This window comes from Neoarius graeffei, chromosome 1 (assembly GCF_027579695.1).
Source record: "Neoarius graeffei isolate fNeoGra1 chromosome 1, fNeoGra1.pri, whole genome shotgun sequence".
NCBI lineage: Eukaryota > Metazoa > Chordata > Actinopteri > Siluriformes > Ariidae > Neoarius > Neoarius graeffei.
The window spans coordinates 19,500,442-19,520,731 of record NC_083569.1 but is presented as its reverse complement, the minus strand read 5'-3'; the positions used below and the strand labels follow the sequence as shown (position 1 = coordinate 19,520,731).

Sequence of the window (20,290 nt, the reverse complement as noted above, 5' to 3'; positions counted from 1 at the left end):
CAAGCAAACTGAAAGGAATCTGTGATAGCTCACCTTCGGAGCTCATCAGAGGAGCATATCAGCAGAAAAGCAATGTGCAGTTAGTTGATTTGGTCATTGTTGCAAACAGTGCCAAGGTTGTGGGTTTAATCCAAACAGTGGCTGTTTTCACATATGTGCTGCTTTGAATGTGGCGAAAGAAATTTGATCTTGACTTGGCTGAAAGTGCAGATGATTCGGCTGGTTTGCAAGATGACAAGAATGTTTTTCTCTGTAAAATGCAAGTAAGATGGAGGCTTTGGAGAATGTGGGCATCGATCCCACTACCTCTTACATGCTAAGCAAGCGCTCTACCACTTGAGCTAATTCCCCTGCTATGTTTGAGCGTTTGTCCAACTACTAACCAGAAGCTCCCCAACCTGCCCTTCCTGGCCTGCTCGTTGCTCTCTGGAACCATGCCTGAGTTTCCATTGGTTGGTTGGTTGTTTATTTTCAAGTGAGCGACTGCCCAGAAGCAGACTTTTGTTCTGGGGGAGTGTATTCTGACTCCCATTTGCATGAATACCAGGTGGTAAGCTTCACGGGTTTTGCCCCTTAAACAACCCAATCTCCTCACATGGAGTCCCTGGCATGCTTCTCACACTTTTGGGGCATGCCTCAGGAAGCATTTGTTGCTTCATTGTTCAATGAGAGCAGTTGGCTGGAAGGTGGTGAAAAGTGCCTTTTCACGACAGCAGCTTGCTTTTCACCAGCAGCTTTAAGAATACAAGCAGGTAAGCATCATATTTTCAGTTTGTAAAAGCTGTCTCAGCTGACTTTGCACTCGAGCGAGAGTTAGAATTTCATAGTGGATGGTGGGACTATGACAAGCCTGTTGAAAAATGTGAGTTGGAGATTCTGAGGTCAGTGGGCAATTCAAGAAATAAAGCCAAGCAAACTGAAAGGAATCTGTGATAGCTCACCTTCGGAGCTCATCAGAGGAGCATATCAGCAGAAAAGCAGTGTGCAGTTAGTTGATTTGGTCATTGTTGCAAACAGTGCCAAGGTTGTGGGTTTAATCCAAACAGTGGCTGTTTTCACAGATGTGCTGCTTTGAATGTGGCGAAAGAAATTTGATCTTGACTTGGCTGAAAGTGCAGATGATTCGGCTGGTTTGCAAGATGACAAGAATGTTTTTCTCTGTAAAATGCAAGTAAGATGGAGGCTTTGGAGAATGTGGGCATCGATCCCACTACCTCTTACAAGCAAAGCAAGCGCTCTACCACTTGAGCTAATTCCCCTGCTGTGTTTGAGCGTTTGACCAACTAACTACCGCAAGCTCCCCAAACTGCCCTTCCTGGCCTGCTCGTTGCTCTCTGGAACCATGCCTGAGTTTCCATTGGTTGGTTGGTTGTTTATTTTCAAGTGAGCGACTGCCCAGAAGCAGACTTTTGTTCTGGGGGAGTGTATTCTGACTCCCATTTGCATGAATACCAGGTGGTAAGCTTCACGGGTTTTGCCCCTTAAACAACCCAATCTCCTCACATGGAGTCCCTGGCATGCTTCTCACACTTTTGGGGCATGCCTCAGGAAGCATTTGTTGCTTCATTGTTCAATGAGAGCAGTTGGCTGGAAGGTGGTGAAAAGTGCCTTTTCACGACAGCAGCTTGCTTTTCACCAGCAGCTTTAAGAATACAAGCAGGTAAGCATCATATTTTCAGTTTGTAAAAGCTGTCTCAGCTGACTTTGCACTCGAGCGAGAGTTAGAATTTCATAGTGGATGGTGGGACTATGACAAGCCTGTTGAAAAATGTGAGTTGGAGATTCTGAGGTCAGTGGGCAATTCAAGAAATAAAGCCAAGCAAACTGAAAGGAATCTGTGATAGCTCACCTTCGGAGCTCATCAGAGGAGCATATCAGCAGAAAAGCAGTGTGCAGTTAGTTGATTTGGTCATTGTTGCAAACAGTGCCAAGGTTGTGGGTTTAATCCAAACAGTGGCTGTTTTCACAGATGTGCTGCTTTGAATGTGGCGAAAGAAATTTGATCTTGACTTGGCTGAAAGTGCAGATGATTCGGCTGGTTTGCAAGATGACAAGAATGTTTTTCTCTGTAAAATGCAAGTAAGATGGAGGCTTTGGAGAATGTGGGCATCGATCCCACTACCTCTTACATGCAAAGCAAGCGCTCTACCACTTGAGCTAATTCCCCTGCTATGTTTGAGCGTTTGACCAACTAACTACCGCAAGCTCCCCAAACTGCCCTTCCTGGCCTGCTCGTTGCTCTCTGGAACCATGCCTGAGTTTCCATTGGTTGGTTGGTTGTTTATTTTCAAGTTAGCGACTGCCCAGAAGCAGACTTTTGTTCTGGGGGAGTGTATTCTGACTCCCATTTGCATGAATACCAGGTGGTAAGCTTCACGGGTTTTGCCCCTTAAACAACCCATTCTCCTCACATGGAGTCCCTGGCATGCTTCTCACACTTTTGGGGCATGCCTCAGGAAGCATTTGTTGCTTCATTGTTCAATGAGAGCAGTTGGCTGGAAGGTGGTGAAAAGTGCCTTTTCACGACAGCAGCTTGCTTTTCACCAGCAGCTTTAAGAATACAAGCAGGTAAGCATCATATTTTCAGTTTGTAAAAGCTGTCTCAGCTGACTTTGCACTCGAGCGAGAGTTAGAATTTCATAGTGGATGGTGGGACTATGACAAGCCTGTTGAAAAATGTGAGTTGGAGATTCTGAGGTCAGTGGGCAATTCAAGAAATAAAGCCAAGCAAACTGAAAGGAATCTGTGATAGCTCACCTTCGGAGCTCATCAGAGGAGCATATCAGCAGAAAAGCAGTGTGCAGTTAGTTGATTTGGTCATTGTTGCAAACAGTGCCAAGGTTGTGGGTTTAATCCAAACAGTGGCTGTTTTCACAGATGTGCTGCTTTGAATGTGGCGAAAGAAATTTGATCTTGACTTGGCTGAAAGTGCAGATGATTCGGCTGGTTTGCAAGATGACAAGAATGTTTTTCTCTGTAAAATGCAAGTAAGATGGAGGCTTTGGAGAATGTGGGCATCGATCCCACTACCTCTTACATGCTAAGCAAGCGCTCTACCACTTGAGCTAATTCCCCTGCTATGTTTGAGCGTTTGTCCAACTACTAACCAGAAGCTCCCCAACCTGCCCTTCCTGGCCTGCTCGTTGCTCTCTGGAACCATGCCTGAGTTTCCATTGGTTGGTTGGTTGTTTATTTTCAAGTGAGCGACTGCCCAGAAGCAGACTTTTGTTCTGGGGGAGTGTATTCTGACTCCCATTTGCATGAATACCAGGTGGTAAGCGTCACGGGTTTTGCCCCTAAAACAACCCAATCTCCTCACATGGAGTCCCTGGCATGCTTCTCACACTTTTGGGGCATGCCTCAGGAAGCATTTGTTGCTTCATTGTTCAATGAGAGCAGTTGGCTGGAAGGTGGTGAAAAGTGCCTTTTCACGACAGCAGCTTGCTTTTCACCAGCAGCTTTAAGAATACAAGCAGGTAAGCATCATATTTTCAGTTTGTAAAAGCTGTCTCAGCTGACTTTGCACTCGAGCGAGAGTTAGAATTTCATAGTGGATGGTGGGACTATGACAAGCCTGTTGAAAAATGTGAGTTGGAGATTCTGAGGTCAGTGGGCAATTCAAGAAATAAAGCCAAGCAAACTGAAAGGAATCTGTGATAGCTCACCTTCGGAGCTCATCAGAGGAGCATATCAGCAGAAAAGCAGTGTGCAGTTAGTTGATTTGGTCATTGTTGCAAACAGTGCCAAGGTTGTGGGTTTAATCCAAACAGTGGCTGTTTTCACAGATGTGCTGCTTTGAATGTGGCGAAAGAAATTTGATCTTGACTTGGCTGAAAGTGCAGATGATTCGGCTGGTTTGCAAGATGACAAGAATGTTTTTCTCTGTAAAATGCAAGTAAGATGGAGGCTTTGGAGAATGTGGGCATCGATCCCACTACCTCTTACAAGCAAAGCAAGCGCTCTACCACTTGAGCTAATTCCCCTGCTGTGTTTGAGCGTTTGACCAACTAACTACCGCAAGCTCCCCAAACTGCCCTTCCTGGCCTGCTCGTTGCTCTCTGGAACCATGCCTGAGTTTCCATTGGTTGGTTGGTTGTTTATTTTCAAGTTAGCGACTGCCCAGAAGCAGACTTTTGTTCTGGGGGAGTGTATTCTGACTCCCATTTGCATGAATACCAGGTGGTAAGCTTCACGGGTTTTGCCCCTTAAACAACCCAATCTCCTCACATGGAGTCCCTGGCATGCTTCTCACACTTTTGGGGCATGCCTCAGGAAGCATTTGTTGCTTCATTGTTCAATGAGAGCAGTTGGCTGGAAGGTGGTGAAAAGTGCCTTTTCACGACAGCAGCTTGCTTTTCACCAGCAGCTTTAAGAATACAAGCAGGTAAGCATCATATTTTCAGTTTGTAAAAGCTGTCTCAGCTGACTTTGCACTCGAGCGAGAGTTAGAATTTCATAGTGGATGGTGGGACTATGACAAGCCTGTTGAAAAATGTGAGTTGGAGATTCTGAGGTCAGTGGGCAATTCAAGAAATAAAGCCAAGCAAACTGAAAGGAATCTGTGACAGCTCACCTTCGGAGCTCATCAGAGGAGCATATCAGCAGAAAAGCAGTGTGCAGTTAGTTGATTTGGTCATTGTTGCAAACAGTGCCAAGGTTGTGGGTTTAATCCAAACAGTGGCTGTTTTCACAGATGTGCTGCTTTGAATGTGGCGAAAGAAATTTGATCTTGACTTGGCTGAAAGTGCAGATGATTCGGCTGGTTTGCAAGATGACAAGAATGTTTTTCTCTGTAAAATGCAAGTAAGATGGAGGCTTTGGAGAATGTGGGCATCGATCCCACTACCTCTTACATGCTAAGCAAGCGCTCTACCACTTGAGCTAATTCCCCTGCTATGTTTGAGCGTTTGTCCAACTACTAACCAGAAGCTCCCCAACCTGCCCTTCCTGGCCTGCTCGTTGCTCTCTGGAACCATGCCTGAGTTTCCATTGGTTGGTTGGTTGTTTATTTTCAAGTGAGCGACTGCCCAGAAGCAGACTTTTGTTCTGGGGGAGTGTATTCTGACTCCCATTTGCATGAATACCAGGTGGTAAGCTTCACGGGTTTTGCCCCTAAAACAACGCAATCTCCTCACATGGAGTCCCTGGCATGCTTCTCACACTTTTGGGGCATGCCTCAGGAAGCATTTGTTGCTTCATTGTTCAATGAGAGCAGTTGGCTGGAAGGTGGTGAAAAGTGCCTTTTCACGACAGCAGCTTGCTTTTCACCAGCAGCTTTAAGAATACAAGCAGGTAAGCATCATATTTTCAGTTTGTAAAAGCTGTCTCAGCTGACTTTGCACTCGAGCGAGAGTTAGAATTTCATAGTGGATGGTGGGACTATGACAAGCCTGTTGAAAAATGTGAGTTGGAGATTCTGAGGTCAGTGGGCAATTCAAGAAATAAAGCCAAGCAAACTGAAAGGAATCTGTGATAGCTCACCTTCGGAGCTCATCAGAGGAGCATATCAGCAGAAAAGCAATGTGCAGTTAGTTGATTTGGTCATTGTTGCAAACAGTGCCAAGGTTGTGGGTTTAATCCAAACAGTGGCTGTTTTCACATATGTGCTGCTTTGAATGTGGCGAAAGAAATTTGATCTTGACTTGGCTGAAAGTGCAGATGATTCGGCTGGTTTGCAAGATGACAAGAATGTTTTTCTCTGTAAAATGCAAGTAAGATGGAGGCTTTGGAGAATGTGGGCATCGATCCCACTACCTCTTACATGCTAAGCAAGCGCTCTACCACTTGAGCTAATTCCCCTGCTATGTTTGAGCGTTTGTCCAACTACTAACCAGAAGCTCCCCAACCTGCCCTTCCTGGCCTGCTCGTTGCTCTCTGGAACCATGCCTGAGTTTCCATTGGTTGGTTGGTTGTTTATTTTCAAGTGAGCGACTGCCCAGAAGCAGACTTTTGTTCTGGGGGAGTGTATTCTGACTCCCATTTGCATGAATACCAGGTGGTAAGCTTCACGGGTTTTGCCCCTTAAACAACCCAATCTCCTCACATGGAGTCCCTGGCATGCTTCTCACACTTTTGGGGCATGCCTCAGGAAGCATTTGTTGCTTCATTGTTCAATGAGAGCAGTTGGCTGGAAGGTGGTGAAAAGTGCCTTTTCACGACAGCAGCTTGCTTTTCACCAGCAGCTTTAAGAATACAAGCAGGTAAGCATCATATTTTCAGTTTGTAAAAGCTGTCTCAGCTGACTTTGCACTCGAGCGAGAGTTAGAATTTCATAGTGGATGGTGGGACTATGACAAGCCTGTTGAAAAATGTGAGTTGGAGATTCTGAGGTCAGTGGGCAATTCAAGAAATAAAGCCAAGCAAACTGAAAGGAATCTGTGATAGCTCACCTTCGGAGCTCATCAGAGGAGCATATCAGCAGAAAAGCAGTGTGCAGTTAGTTGATTTGGTCATTGTTGCAAACAGTGCCAAGGTTGTGGGTTTAATCCAAACAGTGGCTGTTTTCACAGATGTGCTGCTTTGAATGTGGCGAAAGAAATTTGATCTTGACTTGGCTGAAAGTGCAGATGATTCGGCTGGTTTGCAAGATGACAAGAATGTTTTTCTCTGTAAAATGCAAGTAAGATGGAGGCTTTGGAGAATGTGGGCATCGATCCCACTACCTCTTACATGCAAAGCAAGCACTCTACCCCTTGAGCTAATTCCCCTGCTGTGTTTGAGCGTTTGACCAACTAACTACCGCAAGCTCCCCAAACTGCCCTTCCTGGCCTGCTCGTTGCTCTCTGGAACCATGCCTGAGTTTCCATTGGTTGGTTGGTTGTTTATTTTCAAGTGAGCGACTGCCCAGAAGCAGACTTTTGTTCTGGGGGAGTGTATTCTGACTCCCATTTGCATGAATACCAGGTGGTAAGCTTCACGGGTTTTGCCCCTTAAACAACCCAATCTCCTCACATGGAGTCCCTGGCATGCTTCTCACACTTTTGGGGCATGCCTCAGGAAGCATTTGTTGCTTCATTGTTCAATGAGAGCAGTTGGCTGGAAGGTGGTGAAAAGTGTCTTTTCACGACAGCAGCTTGCTTTTCACCAGCAGCTTTAAGAATACAAGCAGGTAAGCATCATATTTTCAGTTTGTAAAAGCTGTCTCAGCTGACTTTGCACTCGAGCGAGAGTTAGAATTTCATAGTGGATGGTGGGACTATGACAAGCCTGTTGAAAAATGTGAGTTGGAGATTCTGAGGTCAGTGGGCAATTCAAGAAATAAAGCCAAGCAAACTGAAAGGAATCTGTGACAGCTCACCTTCGGAGCTCATCAGAGGAGCATATCAGCAGAAAAGCAGTGTGCAGTTAGTTGATTTGGTCATTGTTGCAAACAGTGCCAAGGTTGTGGGTTTAATCCAAACAGTGGCTGTTTTCACAGATGTGCTGCTTTGAATGTGGCGAAAGAAATTTGATCTTGACTTGGCTGAAAGTGCAGATGATTCGGCTGGTTTGCAAGATGACAAGAATGTTTTTCTCTGTAAAATGCAAGCAAGATGGAGGCTTTGGAGAATGTGGGCATCGATCCCACTACCTCTTACATGCTAAGCAAGCGCTCTACCACTTGAGCTAATTCCCCTGCTATGTTTGAGCGTTTGTCCAACTACTAACCAGAAGCTCCCCAACCTGCCCTTCCTGGCCTGCTCGTTGCTCTCTGGAACCATGCCTGAGTTTCCATTGGTTGGTTGGTTGTTTATTTTCAAGTGAGCGACTGCCCAGAAGCAGACTTTTGTTCTGGGGGAGTGTATTCTGACTCCCATTTGCATGAATACCAGGTGGTAAGCTTCACGGGTTTTGCCCCTAAAACAACGCAATCTCCTCACATGGAGTCCCTGGCATGCTTCTCACACTTTTGGGGCATGCCTCAGGAAGCATTTGTTGCTTCATTGTTCAATGAGAGCAGTTGGCTGGAAGGTGGTGAAAAGTGCCTTTTCACGACAGCAGCTTGCTTTTCACCAGCAGCTTTAAGAATACAAGCAGGTAAGCATCATATTTTCAGTTTGTAAAAGCTGTCTCAGCTGACTTTGCACTCGAGCGAGAGTTAGAATTTCATAGTGGATGGTGGGACTATGACAAGCCTGTTGAAAAATGTGAGTTGGAGATTCTGAGGTCAGTGGGCAATTCAAGAAATAAAGCCAAGCAAACTGAAAGGAATCTGTGATAGCTCACCTTCGGAGCTCATCAGAGGAGCATATCAGCAGAAAAGCAGTGTGCAGTTAGTTGATTTGGTCATTGTTGCAAACAGTGCCAAGGTTGTGGGTTTAATCCAAACAGTGGCTGTTTTCACAGATGTGCTGCTTTGAATGTGGCGAAAGAAATTTGATCTTGACTTGGCTGAAAGTGCAGATGATTCGGCTGGTTTGCAAGATGACAAGAATGTTTTTCTCTGTAAAATGCAAGTAAGATGGAGGCTTTGGAGAATGTGGGCATCGATCCCACTACCTCTTACATGCAAAGCAAGCGCTCTACCACTTGAGCTAATTCCCCTGCTATGTTTGAGCGTTTGACCAACTAACTACCGCAAGCTCCCCAAACTGCCCTTCCTGGCCTGCTCGTTGCTCTCTGGAACCATGCCTGAGTTTCCATTGGTTGGTTGGTTGTTTATTTTCAAGTTAGCGACTGCCCAGAAGCAGACTTTTGTTCTGGGGGAGTGTATTCTGACTCCCATTTGCATGAATACCAGGTGGTAAGCTTCACGGGTTTTGCCACTTAAACAACCCATTCTCCTCACATGGAGTCCCTGGCATGCTTCTCACACTTTTGGGGCATGCCTCAGGAAGCATTTGTTGCTTCATTGTTCAATGAGAGCAGTTGGCTGGAAGGTGGTGAAAAGTGCCTTTTCACGACAGCAGCTTGCTTTTCACCAGCAGCTTTAAGAATACAAGCAGGTAAGCATCATATTTTCAGTTTGTAAAAGCTGTCTCAGCTGACTTTGCACTCGAGCGAGAGTTAGAATTTCATAGTGGATGGTGGGACTATGACAAGCCTGTTGAAAAATGTGAGTTGGAGATTCTGAGGTCAGTGGGCAATTCAAGAAATAAAGCCAAGCAAACTGAAAGGAATCTGTGATAGCTCACCTTCGGAGCTCATCAGAGGAGCATATCAGCAGAAAAGCAGTGTGCAGTTAGTTGATTTGGTCATTGTTGCAAACAGTGCCAAGGTTGTGGGTTTAATCCAAACAGTGGCTGTTTTCACAGATGTGCTGCTTTGAATGTGGCGAAAGAAATTTGATCTTGACTTGGCTGAAAGTGCAGATGATTCGGCTGGTTTGCAAGATGACAAGAATGTTTTTCTCTGTAAAATGCAAGTAAGATGGAGGCTTTGGAGAATGTGGGCATCGATCCCACTACCTCTTACATGCTAAGCAAGCGCTCTACCACTTGAGCTAATTCCCCTGCTATGTTTGAGCGTTTGTCCAACTACTAACCAGAAGCTCCCCAACCTGCCCTTCCTGGCCTGCTCGTTGCTCTCTGGAACCATGCCTGAGTTTCCATTGGTTGGTTGGTTGTTTATTTTCAAGTGAGCGACTGCCCAGAAGCAGACTTTTGTTCTGGGGGAGTGTATTCTGACTCCCATTTGCATGAATACCAGGTGGTAAGCGTCACGGGTTTTGCCCCTAAAACAACCCAATCTCCTCACATGGAGTCCCTGGCATGCTTCTCACACTTTTGGGGCATGCCTCAGGAAGCATTTGTTGCTTCATTGTTCAATGAGAGCAGTTGGCTGGAAGGTGGTGAAAAGTGCCTTTTCACGACAGCAGCTTGCTTTTCACCAGCAGCTTTAAGAATACAAGCAGGTAAGCATCATATTTTCAGTTTGTAAAAGCTGTCTCAGCTGACTTTGCACTCGAGCGAGAGTTAGAATTTCATAGTGGATGGTGGGACTATGACAAGCCTGTTGAAAAATGTGAGTTGGAGATTCTGAGGTCAGTGGGCAATTCAAGAAATAAAGCCAAGCAAACTGAAAGGAATCTGTGATAGCTCACCTTCGGAGCTCATCAGAGGAGCATATCAGCAGAAAAGCAGTGTGCAGTTAGTTGATTTGGTCATTGTTGCAAACAGTGCCAAGGTTGTGGGTTTAATCCAAACAGTGGCTGTTTTCACAGATGTGCTGCTTTGAATGTGGCGAAAGAAATTTGATCTTGACTTGGCTGAAAGTGCAGATGATTCGGCTGGTTTGCAAGATGACAAGAATGTTTTTCTCTGTAAAATGCAAGTAAGATGGAGGCTTTGGAGAATGTGGGCATCGATCCCACTACCTCTTACAAGCAAAGCAAGCGCTCTACCACTTGAGCTAATTCCCCTGCTGTGTTTGAGCGTTTGACCAACTAACTACCGCAAGCTCCCCAAACTGCCCTTCCTGGCCTGCTCGTTGCTCTCTGGAACCATGCCTGAGTTTCCATTGGTTGGTTGGTTGTTTATTTTCAAGTTAGCGACTGCCCAGAAGCAGACTTTTGTTCTGGGGGAGTGTATTCTGACTCCCATTTGCATGAATACCAGGTGGTAAGCTTCACGGGTTTTGCCCCTTAAACAACCCAATCTCCTCACATGGAGTCCCTGGCATGCTTCTCACACTTTTGGGGCATGCCTCAGGAAGCATTTGTTGCTTCATTGTTCAATGAGAGCAGTTGGCTGGAAGGTGGTGAAAAGTGCCTTTTCACGACAGCAGCTTGCTTTTCACCAGCAGCTTTAAGAATACAAGCAGGTAAGCATCATATTTTCAGTTTGTAAAAGCTGTCTCAGCTGACTTTGCACTCGAGCGAGAGTTAGAATTTCATAGTGGATGGTGGGACTATGACAAGCCTGTTGAAAAATGTGAGTTGGAGATTCTGAGGTCAGTGGGCAATTCAAGAAATAAAGCCAAGCAAACTGAAAGGAATCTGTGACAGCTCACCTTCGGAGCTCATCAGAGGAGCATATCAGCAGAAAAGCAGTGTGCAGTTAGTTGATTTGGTCATTGTTGCAAACAGTGCCAAGGTTGTGGGTTTAATCCAAACAGTGGCTGTTTTCACAGATGTGCTGCTTTGAATGTGGCGAAAGAAATTTGATCTTGACTTGGCTGAAAGTGCAGATGATTCGGCTGGTTTGCAAGATGACAAGAATGTTTTTCTCTGTAAAATGCAAGTAAGATGGAGGCTTTGGAGAATGTGGGCATCGATCCCACTACCTCTTACATGCTAAGCAAGCGCTCTACCACTTGAGCTAATTCCCCTGCTATGTTTGAGCGTTTGTCCAACTACTAACCAGAAGCTCCCCAACCTGCCCTTCCTGGCCTGCTCGTTGCTCTCTGGAACCATGCCTGAGTTTCCATTGGTTGGTTGGTTGTTTATTTTCAAGTGAGCGACTGCCCAGAAGCAGACTTTTGTTCTGGGGGAGTGTATTCTGACTCCCATTTGCATGAATACCAGGTGGTAAGCTTCACGGGTTTTGCCCCTAAAACAACGCAATCTCCTCACATGGAGTCCCTGGCATGCTTCTCACACTTTTGGGGCATGCCTCAGGAAGCATTTGTTGCTTCATTGTTCAATGAGAGCAGTTGGCTGGAAGGTGGTGAAAAGTGCCTTTTCACGACAGCAGCTTGCTTTTCACCAGCAGCTTTAAGAATACAAGCAGGTAAGCATCATATTTTCAGTTTGTAAAAGCTGTCTCAGCTGACTTTGCACTCGAGCGAGAGTTAGAATTTCATAGTGGATGGTGGGACTATGACAAGCCTGTTGAAAAATGTGAGTTGGAGATTCTGAGGTCAGTGGGCAATTCAAGAAATAAAGCCAAGCAAACTGAAAGGAATCTGTGATAGCTCACCTTCGGAGCTCATCAGAGGAGCATATCAGCAGAAAAGCAGTGTGCAGTTAGTTGATTTGGTCATTGTTGCAAACAGTGCCAAGGTTGTGGGTTTAATCCAAACAGTGGCTGTTTTCACAGATGTGCTGCTTTGAATGTGGCGAAAGAAATTTGATCTTGACTTGGCTGAAAGTGCAGATGATTCGGCTGGTTTGCAAGATGACAAGAATGTTTTTCTCTGTAAAATGCAAGTAAGATGGAGGCTTTGGAGAATGTGGGTATCGATCCCACTACCTCTTACATGCAAAGCAAGCGCTCTACCACTTGAGCTAATTCCCCTGCTGTGTTTGAGCGTTTGACCAACTAACTACCGCAAGCTCCCCAAACTGCCCTTCCTGGCCTGCTCGTTGCTCTCTGGAACCATGCCTGAGTTTCCATTGGTTGGTTGGTTGTTTATTTTCAAGTTAGCGACTGCCCAGAAGCAGACTTTTGTTCTGGGGGAGTGTATTCTGACTCCCATTTGCATGAATACCAGGTGGTAAGCTTCACGGGTTTTGCCCCTTAAACAACCCAATCTCCTCACATGGAGTCCCTGGCATGCTTCTCACACTTTTGGGGCATGCCTCAGGAAGCATTTGTTGCTTCATTTTTCAATGAGAGCAGTTGGCTGGAAGGTGGTGAAAAGTGCCTTTTCACGACAGTAGCTTGCTTTTCACCAGCAGCTTTAAGAATACAAGCAGGTAAGCATCATATTTTCAGTTTGTAAAAGCTGTCTCAGCTGACTTTGCACTCGAGCGAGAGTTAGAATTTCATAGTGGATGGTGGGACTATGACAAGCCTGTTGAAAAATGTGAGTTGGAGATTCTGAGGTCAGTGGGCAATTCAAGAAATAAAGCCAAGCAAAGTGAAAGGAATCTGTGATAGCTCACCTTCGGAGCTCATCAGAGGAGCATATCAGCAGAAAAGCAGTGTGCAGTTAGTTGATTTGGTCATTGTTGCAAACAGTGCCAAGGTTGTGGGTTTAATCCAAACAGTGGCTGTTTTCACAGATGTGCTGCTTTGAATGTGGCGACAGAAATTTGATCTTGACTTGGCTGGACGTGCAGATGATTCGGCTGGTTTGCAAGATGACAAGAATGTTTTTCTCTGTAAAATGCATGTAAGCTGGCGGCTTTGGAGAATGTGGGCATCGATCCCACTACCTCTTACTTGCGCCTACTGTGTCTCACTGTTACCGCTAAAGTAAGCCCAAAGTAAGCCCACAGTGGCCAATCAGGTCCGACATGGGCTTACTTTTGACCAATGAGGTTGCCTCCCATGGGCTTACTTTGGGCCAGTGGGCTTACTTTTGACCAATGAGGTTGCCTCCCATGGGCTTACTTTAGGCCCTGCCCGCTCTTTCTCTTGTCATTCGTGATCGGAACATCACAGCGATTCAACAAGGTAAGTGGACTTGCATTTCTCCTAGGTAAATGTATATGTAACTTTGAGATTTTTGGTGGATGATACGGAGAAATGTAGTCGCTACTGATTCTTGATTTTACATAAAATGCTGAGCGTAAAATTCGTAAAGTTTTGTGATACACCTGCCTGTGGTAATTGACTACCATTAACGTAGGTGGCTGTAAAGGAAATCTCTTACTTATACGAAAAGATATTAAACCCAAACGGTTTAAAATTTGTTGTTGTGCTTCATTTCTGGTGAAAACGGGTTAAATGGTCAAACAAACAGCCTGCCCACCTGAAATCTGGCTTACTTGTATGAGGAAGGGGGAAATTGTCGCATTTGTTTAATCAGACTAAACCGATTAAAAGTAAAAAGGCAAACTGCGTACTGAAATATATTTGTATGTACTCAAAACGGTTTATTTGTTTTAAAACCGACCATGGTTTAGCCGATTCAATGAGGAATGTGCTTAAACACTTAAATAGAATGCATGCCAGCTGGTTAAATCATTACATGATTTACTACTACCCCATACAGGTCCAGCTATTTTAAGAGTAAGGGTAGACAAGTAATCAGTAGAAATTACATTAAATTAAATTACATGGCGTAATACATTTATTGTAGTATAGTATAGTTGTTTTGAAGATGACTACAGCTAACAGCCTATGTTCACTTTCTTTCAGAAAATGCATGCGTATCCAGTTTTCCGTCGGCAGTCAGCCACATCAGCCCGGCTCCTCATGGCACCCACAAGCGAGGCCAACCGCGTGGAAAACAAAGTGTCTGCAAGGGCCCAACCCAAAGAGGAGGTACTGAAGGAGGCATCCAACTTTGTCAGGAGCAATGGGGGAGTTCCATCTGACCAGTTTTTGGTGTTGGCTCACTGTCTGCTACAGTTTGGTAAATACCAGGGTCAGAGATTCATTTGGCGTCTGGAGAACTCGCTTGGCTACGCATTAGCCTTGCTGCATAGCATTTCCAATGAAACAGCACTCCCAAACCCTCTGTCAGAAAATAAGCAACTGTTTCTTCAGTACACATCGCACATTAAAGAGTTGCCTGGAGAAGTGGAGAAATACGCCAAGAAGAAAGAGCTTCAGGCTCAAGCGCAGGCAACAGGAGACACGGGCTGTTTGTGGAGGTACCCACTAGTCTGCGTGCGTCCATCATGCCAAAAGTACAGCCTTACAGCAGCCGGACTGTATAGGACCGTGCGCAAGGTCCTGCACATAGACGGGTGGTATGACCTTGCAACTGAGTACCTGGAGTGCAAGCGGTGCTCCAAGAAATATCCTGCGTGGTCTAGGATATCTTGGCCCAGCTGGATGTTGGCCACCGCAGCCAGTTCCCAGCTCTGCTAACTAAAAGTAAAATAAGTGAACTGGCTCCATGCCTCCTCTACATTATTTCTCACTTGTGATGTGAGTGTAACACTCCTTTTGTAATGTATGTCTGGTTGTAATGGAAATTGTGTTATAACAGGAGGAGCATGGCATATAATTCTGTGACCTGGGGTCCTGACTTTTTTGTGTTCATGTATTTATCCATCAGGAACCAGTGCCAGCGCCTCGCATTTCCAGGCGTATCTTCTGGAAGGACTGATGCGCTGGAACGAGGACAGAATGAAGGACTCTGTTCAAGCACCCACTTCCATGCGCACCTACGGCAGTGTTCTGCAGGAGGCCGTGGATCGGCTCAGCCAAGCCGTTCTGGGAAAACGTTGGGATGAGCAGTACCGCAGTCCTGGAGTCTACACAGGTTAGCACTGATCACTTATTCAAAAAGGACAAAATTACCTCAGGCAGTGTATCATATAGTTACATTTTAATGTATTACTTGAATATGAACAATTTTCTGTTTTTCTGTTTTACTTTTCATAGGTGAATTGTTGGCCATGGAGTACCTGTACAGCCAGACTGGCATATCACTTACTCCAACGCTCCACAACCGAGGACCAGCTGGTGGAGGACATTGATGACGAGGACATTGAGGATGAAGGCTTTGAGGAGGAGACAGAGGACATCACAGTTCCTGTGCTGACTGACGATGACCATGACATTGAAAGGAGGCCCTCAACCACAAGGCGTCAGGCACCTTCACCACCACCTCTACCAGAACTGCCGTCCACGTCCACGGGTGGAGGTCAGCGTCCAGTTGCTGCTGCCGCCGTTCAGTCCACGTCGGGTCAAGGACTGCACCCTGCTGCTACTGCTGCTGCCACTTCAGGGGCTCAGGTAAGACACTAACAGATATTTCAATTCCAAGTTAATGTTACTACATTTTACATTTACCACTACTAATGAATACTTTTTAATTTTTTTTTATTTAGGGCGTCGTCGTTGGACCGGATGGCATTCCTGGGTGGGACAAAGTGCAAGAGCTGGCTGCTTACCTGGTGGACCTGCGAGATGCCGCCTACCTCACTGAGCCAAGGCTAAGGTCTCCCCCTTTTTTATTGATTTCCCTCAAATTTACACAATAATGGTCTCATAATTGTCCCATGAACACACAAATGACCCTCCCACAAACTCTCTCATTTCAGGTTTCAACAGTGGCTGAAAGGTCAGGAGATGAGTACGCTCACTCAGGGACTGACTCCAGCACCCCAAATTCCCGTCGCCCCTGCCCAGCTTCCGCAGCCGCAGGAAAAACTGATCGTCCCTCCTGCATCATCTGGGCAACGACATGAATTTGTGTTCCCCCCGAATCTGGAGGGCCGGGCTCCTCTGCTACGCCAAGACCGTCCAATTGCCCCCACCCCACCACCCGTTTTTCCTCTCCCTGCAACATTAGTCACCAGTGCACTGCCAGTGCCAACTCCCTTCACATTGGTACAGCTCCCAGCAATGACTGTTCCTGCACCACCTGTTCCCTTTCTCCAGCTCCCAGCCACGACTTTGGCTGCCTCAACACCTGGTGCAGCCCCATCTGTACCTGCGCCACCTCCGCCCGCTGGCCCGCCGCCTCCTCCCGCTGGCCCACCACCTCCTGTTTCACGGTACACAGAGAGGAACAGGCGTCGGCGAGCCGCTGAAGAGGCCAGTGGTAGTGCGGAGAAAAGAAAATATGTAAGGGGTGCGACATATAACATGTGTAGCCAATGTGGCAAACCCAAGACTAAAGAGTATGGGCATAGTCGCTTTGGGAGCGCGACTTTCTGTTCCCAGGCCTCAGGTGGCAAGTCTGTTGAAGAGTGGTTGGAAGAACAGAGAGCTCCAAAGTAGTTCTTCTATTGTACAATATGTATATAGTGTGTGTATAAGTTCTGCTGCTCTTGCTTGTATATAGTGTGTTTGTGTGTGTGTGTGTATATACCACATATATTATGTAGTTTTTACATGTACATAGTTTTCCTGACAACCTTCCCCCTTTACTCATGCACATTTCTCCCTGTAAATTGTACATTGGTTTGTGTGAGTGATTAAATACATGCTTGGTTTTTAAACTTGATGTTTCATCTCTTGTTTTTTACTGTCCAATTTCAGATACATTAAAAGTGATTGATTGCACTCAGATGTATTTGTCTCGGCCTGTGTATCATCATAAAAAAACCTTTATCATACAAAATACACCACATATTGTGTTACTGTCTTTGTGCACTTAACTTCACCATCAAACAACCTGAACATTAAATGGACTGACTATATGAAGATAATTATTATTGGCAAACTTTTAGTAGTAATTCTACTAATATAAGGAGAAACACCTCTCCCTATTAGGTCTACTATAAAGTTACTGTATCCTGTGTATCATCCTAAGTCAACAGTTGTAGCAGCTAAAAAAACCCAGCATATTGTGTCTGTGCCACTTTATTATTACCATCAAACAATTAACATGAACATGGGAAAGCATTACTATTAATTTACACAGTTCTTGTCACTGCTAATATAAGGTAAAGACATTTTCTTTTATTACCACCATTTGTCATAGCATTGCATTGCCATAAGTTAGAGTACAGTTAGCCATAGATAAACATTTCAAATAAACGAATGAATGCATCGGGAGATGAGATGTGCTGCGCTGTTCTTCGTGGAGGAGGAGTCGACAAATGACGCGCTGCGCTGTTTTTTTATTTTTTTCAGAACGACAGAGAAGATCACCAGACCCCCATGTAGAAGTGTCGCGGTATCGAATCCCGTCCAGCGCGACAACCTGCAAACTTTCAACTCAAACACAACATTAATACACTTCCACACAAAAAGCCCACGGTAGAATTTCACCAAATCCCCTTCACTCCGTTGGCATTTATTTTCGCGATGTTTCCTGCATGCGCCGAGAGCTCAAAGATTGGGCCCCTGCCTGTGCGCAGCAAGCGCTCTACCACTTGAGCTAATTCCCCTGCTGTGTTTGAGCGTTTGACCAACTAACTACCGCAAGCTCCCCAAACTGCCCTTCCTGGCCTGCTCGTTGCTCTCTGGAACCATGCCTGAGTTTCCATTGGTTGGTTGTTTATTTTCAAGTGAGCGACTGCCCAGAAGCAGACTTTTGTTCTGGGGGAGTGTATTCTGACTCCCATTTGCATGAATACCAGGTGGTAAGCTTCACGGGTTTTGCCCCTAAAACAACCCAATCTCCTCACATGGAGTCCCTGGCATGCTTCTCACACTTTTGGGGCATGCCTCAGGAAGCATTTGTTGCTTCATTGTTCAATGAGAGCAGTTGGCTGGAAGGTGGTGAAAAGTGCCTTTTCACGACAGCAGCTTGCTTTTCACCAGCAGCTTTAAGAATACAAGCAGGTAAGCATCATATTTTCAGTTTGTAAAAGCTGTCTCAGCTCACTTTGCACTCGAGCGAGAGTTAGAATTTCATAGTGGATGGTGGGACTATGACAAGCCTGTTGAAAAATGTGAGTTGGAGATTCTGAGGTCAGTGGGCAATTCAAGAAATAAAGCCAAGCAAACTGAAAGGAATCTGTGATAGCTCACCTTCGGAGCTCATCAGAGGAGCATATCAGCAGAAAAGCAGTGTGCAGTTAGTTGATTTGGTCATTGTTGCAAACAGTGCCAAGGTTGTGGGTTTAATCCAAATAGTGGCTGTTTTCACATATGTGCTGCTTTGAATGTGGCGAAAGAAATTTGATCTTGACTTGGCTGAAAGTGCAGATGATTCGGCTGGTTTCAGCCAAGTGACATCCCTGATACCCCAGTCCAGATCGACCATTTAAGGTAAAACGTGGGTTTGTCCAAGAGTTGAACCCGGGACTTCTCGCACCCTACGCAAGAATCATACCCCTAGACCAACGAGCCAAACTTTAAAAAAAAAAATAATTAGGAAGAAAAAATCCGTCCGCTTCTTTCTCCGTGGCAAAAGTTTCGATGACATCCTCATACAAATAGCCAATGATTGAGGATGAATTTGAAGAGCTTTCATGTCTTTTTCAAAAGACTCGGTATCAAGAACGCACGCCACTGCAGAGAATAGGATAGAGTCCATGTGGAAACAAAAGAACGGACTGGCGCAAATGTCACGCGTGCAGCGCCACTGACCTGTAAATCGCTGCGAACTAATAATGGCGGATGAGCTTTTAGTGATTTTTGGAACAGAATTCAGATGCAAAAATCATTTTGCAAACCAACTTTTTTATTTACCCAGCAACTTTACAGTGTATTTGAGCACATCACACACATTACATCTTCTGATGTAACTTTCATTAGATGAGCACTTGAACAATTCAGCCAAGTGAAATCCCTGACTCCCCACTCCAGATCAACCAGTTAAGGTAAAACCTGGGCTTGTTCAGGAGTTGAACCCAGGATCTTTCACACCCTAAGTAAGGATCACACCCCTAGGCCAACAAGCCAACCTACTCTTCAACAGCAAACAAGCAAAAAAAAAAAAAAAAAAAACACCCCGTCCGCTTCTTTCTTAATGTGAGTTTCGAATGAAAGACTGGGGTCAATAATCACTCCAAGGTCTTTTACTGCTCCACATGAAGAACCAGAAAGGCCATCCAGAGTTACTGTGGAATCAGAAAACTTGCTTCTAGCTGCATGTGGTACAAGTATTTCAGTTTTGTCAGAGTTAAGCAGATGGAAATTAATAAGCATCCAGTGTCTAATGCCCTTTACACATTCCTCAATTCAGGTGCAGAAAAAAAATTCCAAACCAATTTTTCATTTATTCGCCAACTTCACAGTGTATTTGAGCACATCACACACAGCAAGCCAAGGATTTTCTGATGTAACTTTCATTAGACTAGCACTTTAAGAACGATTCAGCCAAGTGAAATCCTTGATACCCCAGTCCAGATCGACCATTTAAGGTAAAACCTGGGCTCATCTGGGAGTTCAACCTGAGACTTCTCACACCCTAAGCAAGAATCATACCCCTAGACCAATGAGCCAACCTAATTAAAAAAAAAAATTAGGAAAAAAAAAATCCGCCCGCTTCTTTCTCCGTGGCAAACGGTTCAATATCATCCTCAAACAAAAAGCCAACGATTGAGGACGAATTTGAAGAGCTTTCTTGTCTTTTTCAAAAGACTCGGTATCAAGAACACACGCCACTGCAGAGAATAGGATAGAGTCCGTGTGGAAACAAAAGAAAATTTTACAGGTACTCTGATGGCTGATTGTTGCTGTTAGAGATCCAACTGGTGGTTCAAGTCTGAGGCTACATCCACACGACAACGGCAACGAGATGTTATTTAAAAATATATCGCGTCCAAATGGGCAACGAGCAGTAAAATATCAGGTCCATATGGCAACGCAACGCTTGCTGAAAACGATGCAATACACATGCCACACCTCTAGGGGCGCTGTAAGACGGTCCCTTCGGAGACACCAGAACAATAGAAGAAGTAAGGACGCATGCGCATAAACTATTATGCGCGAGACTTCATATTAGCCACAAAGTCAGGAAAATCTGTTCGTAAAATTACATTATAATGACCAAATACAATGAAAAGTATTTTTCCAGTCTCACCTGTGAAAGGTAATCCCATGTGATCTCGTTTGGACGGCAAACCTGTTGGTACAGTTAAACGCAACTGATCTTTATTCTCTGCTTTGACCTATCCAATATGGCG

At 45.2% G+C, this 20,290-nt stretch overlaps 10 non-coding genes across 10 annotated transcripts; all 10 read right to left on the bottom strand.

Moving 5' to 3' along the window:
* Positions 1-278: 278 nt before the first annotated feature.
* trnaa-agc (transfer RNA alanine (anticodon AGC)) lies at positions 279-351 on the bottom strand. The gene has a single exon. It is a non-coding gene; the product is annotated as a tRNA-Ala (tRNA).
* A 1,743-nt stretch (positions 352-2,094) lies between these two features.
* On the bottom strand, positions 2,095-2,167 carry trnaa-ugc (transfer RNA alanine (anticodon UGC)). Its single transcript has one exon. It is a non-coding gene; the product is annotated as a tRNA-Ala (tRNA).
* An 835-nt stretch (positions 2,168-3,002) lies between these two features.
* Positions 3,003-3,075, bottom strand: trnaa-agc (transfer RNA alanine (anticodon AGC)). The gene has a single exon. It is a non-coding gene; the product is annotated as a tRNA-Ala (tRNA).
* Positions 3,076-4,818: 1,743 nt separating this feature from the next.
* Positions 4,819-4,891, bottom strand: trnaa-agc (transfer RNA alanine (anticodon AGC)). The gene has a single exon. It is a non-coding gene; the product is annotated as a tRNA-Ala (tRNA).
* An 835-nt stretch (positions 4,892-5,726) lies between these two features.
* trnaa-agc (transfer RNA alanine (anticodon AGC)) lies at positions 5,727-5,799 on the bottom strand. The gene has a single exon. It is a non-coding gene; the product is annotated as a tRNA-Ala (tRNA).
* A 1,743-nt stretch (positions 5,800-7,542) lies between these two features.
* trnaa-agc (transfer RNA alanine (anticodon AGC)) lies at positions 7,543-7,615 on the bottom strand. Its single transcript has one exon. It is a non-coding gene; the product is annotated as a tRNA-Ala (tRNA).
* An 835-nt stretch (positions 7,616-8,450) lies between these two features.
* trnaa-ugc (transfer RNA alanine (anticodon UGC)) lies at positions 8,451-8,523 on the bottom strand. Its single transcript has one exon. It is a non-coding gene; the product is annotated as a tRNA-Ala (tRNA).
* Positions 8,524-9,358: 835 nt separating this feature from the next.
* Positions 9,359-9,431, bottom strand: trnaa-agc (transfer RNA alanine (anticodon AGC)). The gene has a single exon. It is a non-coding gene; the product is annotated as a tRNA-Ala (tRNA).
* A 1,743-nt stretch (positions 9,432-11,174) lies between these two features.
* Positions 11,175-11,247, bottom strand: trnaa-agc (transfer RNA alanine (anticodon AGC)). Its single transcript has one exon. It is a non-coding gene; the product is annotated as a tRNA-Ala (tRNA).
* An 835-nt stretch (positions 11,248-12,082) lies between these two features.
* trnaa-ugc (transfer RNA alanine (anticodon UGC)) lies at positions 12,083-12,155 on the bottom strand. Its single transcript has one exon. It is a non-coding gene; the product is annotated as a tRNA-Ala (tRNA).
* Between the last annotated feature and the right edge of the window lie 8,135 nt (positions 12,156-20,290).